At 41.2% G+C, this 3,086-nt stretch overlaps 2 protein-coding genes across 5 annotated transcripts in view; one reads left to right on the top strand and one right to left on the bottom strand.

Moving 5' to 3' along the window:
- The window catches only part of LOC107701621 (cytosolic carboxypeptidase 4-like), a 237,154-nt gene that overhangs the window by 29,523 nt on the left and 204,545 nt on the right, over positions 1–3,086 (top strand). The window lies entirely within an intron of this gene.
- The window catches only part of LOC107701593 (kelch-like protein 25), a 17,319-nt gene continuing 14,577 nt past the window's right edge, over positions 345–3,086 (bottom strand). For all 4 annotated transcript variants that reach the window (XM_016503648.1, XM_016503654.1, XM_016503658.1 and 1 more), the window contains one exon: positions 345–1,311. The gene's annotated coding sequence lies outside the window, so the exon portion shown is untranslated. The remainder of the gene's footprint in view (positions 1,312–3,086) is intronic.

Here is a 3,086-nt window from a genome sequence, read left to right as displayed (position 1 = left end):
ACAGCGATAGATGGACGGACGCTGAAGTGCAGGCACTTGTAGCAAATGTAGCACTGCCAGTTGTCGTTGGAGATTCTTAGTCCTCCTTTCCGTTCTTTCAATCGCTTTACGTATACGTCGACTTTCCATGTCTATTATTGTGAAACCCGCGAGACACAAAAACAGCTCCGATCACAGCGTCCTCCATACTCCTGTTGTTAATGTTGTTCTTCTTTGTTTCTGTTGTTGAACGCGGCGCACAAATGACGCCGCTGTCAACCGGCTTACGTCACTTCTTAGTACACACTGTCGGTGCGAATGCAACACTTTAAATGGTACTGGGAAATAGTTCGCGCAAAATCGTCCCAGTACTTTAGTACTGTACATTTAGTTCTGGAACTAAAGCGGTGCGAAAGGCCCTATTGTTTATAAAATGGCCCCATTGTTAAGTACCTCACTGGAACGAGGAACTAGTTGAAATTCATCAACATTACGTGACAAAGGCTATCGACAGAGCATAACTTGTATTAAACCCAGACTATTCCTTTAAAGATAATCCAGCATTCAAATCCAAAGGAAAAGGGTTACAAACATCAATACCCTCATCATCCATCATGTAATCTCATGTGCAATTTCTCTCTTTACTGTTTTGTTTTGTCACAAACACATAAATTAAATGCATTTATCAAATGTTTAAACCTTCAAGAAATCTTAAAACAAGAGGAAGTCCTCGATAATACATTGTGCTGTAAAATCTCTACAAGTTCCAGGTTAAAATCCATTTCACAGATATGTAAATAGAAGTACCACAGGCATTTCACATCCTGCTCAAGTAAACTTGCACTTTCCCATGGGGATGTTCTGCATTTCTGTAGATGTTTCGTTTAACGCAGTGTCCATAAGGCGTTTTGGAAGCAACATGAACATGCTCTACTGCCAATCAAAGTGAAGAAGAAAGGAAAATCATGCTTTAGTTGTCATTTATCATAGTTCAATGGAATGTTCTTGACCTCGATGGATTGCAAAAGAGTTTCCAAAGAGTAGATATTGGCGTAAGAGTGTATTGTGTCCTTGTGCCTCTGATTTGGCAATGAACAAGCATGGCATGAGTTAGTGTTGTGCTGTAGGGAGAAGGCCTTTGTGGCCTCTCTTCTGGAGATTTTTCAGCTCTTCTCTGTGGCTCCTCTCAACAGTGGATAGATGGTTTGTTTTCTCGAGTGGCCGTGACCGACCGCAGCCACACCACACCCACCCAGCAGAGGTGCTTCAGGCCAGCCAATGAAAATCCAGCCCTGCTGTCGTCCATTCAGTGTGGCTAGAAGATCATGGCACCTGTAATGAGAGACGGCACAGTTTAAAACCAGATTTTCTCGGAGCTCAAAGCCAAACGCTGTAATTTGAACCCAGCCAATGCAAGCCAACTTGATGCAAATGTAGGAGGCCATTTAAATTGACTGGGAGAAATGTCAGAAATGTCAAATCATGTCTACTAGCATCATACTAAGCTTAGTCAATCTATGCAAAATGTTTGAGGAATGGAAACTAAAGTGAAGTTTGATGCATGAAGAATTGAACCGGTTCTTTGCATACAATGTAAAGAATGTAGTCTGATTCACAAATGACTGAGTGGTTCTTTATAGTGAATCAAAAACATACAGCATAACCAGTGTAAACGGATTCTTGAGACGACTCCAATATGCTTAGTCTTTTAATGAATAGTTACCAATTTGAATCAGTCTGAAACACGGTCTTGTATTACAGCGTGACCAGGGAATTTCTTTAATAAGTAAGAAAAATGTAAATTATAACTGAAATTTAAATGAATCAATCAGACTGGAATTAAATCAAGATCTTGTGAATCAGAATCAAATCTGTATCGATACCCAGCCATACGGGAAACACATAGCTTGTATTAGCTGCTGTGTTGCAACAGGAACAAATCTGTAGTTGTTCTGAAATAAAGAATGTAAATGCACCAAAAACCTATGGAATTCAAACAGACAGAAAATGAGATGGATTATGAAATCCGAACTGACTTGGACAAAGTAGTAGAATCAATTGCGAGCATCTTTGAACCTCGTCTGTTGTTGTGTCCATTGAGAGCAGATGGGATTTGTAATCTCGAAGCACTTTAAATGAGCCTTCCCCCCTAACGCCCTCTCAACATCCCTATGCTTACAGAAGATTTAAAATCAATCGCTTACATCAGCTTCACAATCCCACCAGTGAAGCTTGCCTCTAATTCAATTCTCATCACCTCCACCACATTGTAATTTAATGCTAATGCCTCCCCCTTAAAGGGCGTAAGTGTGTTAAGTCACAACAATGAAATTATTTCAGCATCTGCATTGAAAAGGCCTTTGACGTATCTATCAAAACTAACTGCCACGCGCTTTTTATAAACCAAAAACGAAGTAAATATTTTGCAGATCCCAGCCGTGGATTCCACCTTAAATACGTCCATTTGCTTTATGATTCATTAAGTGTGAGATTCTGATCTGGCAGAATAGCTGCCACATGCACTTGAAGGGAACGCTGAGATGACATTAGTTTTAAAATACTTTTCAGATGTAGAGGATAAAACCGTCTGCTGAATTTCATAGAAATGATGTGCTTATGATGTGTTGGTTTAGGTGAAAATCTCAAGGTAAACCCCTGTGGGCAGGTGAATAATTCTGTATTGAGAAATACTGTATTTACATTAAAAGTAGAGCCCGACCGATATATCGTTTTGCCGATATTATCGGCCGATATGAGCCTGTCGCCGATATATCGGTATCGTCGAATATGCCGCCGATATGAACATTTTTTTTACAGAACATATAATGCAGATAAAATGCTTGAAATGGTGTAATTACTTAGTTTGTCCAGCAGAGCGCGCTCCACATTGTTTGCTACTGGCGACCTGGATGAAACGCTTTAAAGCTTGTCTATGGAAAACCATTGGAACTTTGAACGGCCATATCTCCGTAACGGCGCGGCGAATCCGCACCAAATTCGGGGGATCCCTTCAGCTCGAGGAACCCTCTCGAACGCGAATCGAGTGTACGTCTCGAGGCCCTCTTTCGAATGAGACCACCCCCGCGTGGATAGCCCCCGGGGTTCGG

This window comes from Sinocyclocheilus anshuiensis, unplaced genomic scaffold (genome assembly GCF_001515605.1).
Source record: "Sinocyclocheilus anshuiensis isolate Anshui unplaced genomic scaffold, SAMN03320099.WGS_v1.1 scaffold729, whole genome shotgun sequence".
Classification (NCBI taxonomy): Eukaryota; Metazoa; Chordata; class Actinopteri; order Cypriniformes; family Cyprinidae; genus Sinocyclocheilus; species Sinocyclocheilus anshuiensis.
This window is presented reverse-complemented; position numbering and strand designations above follow the sequence as displayed.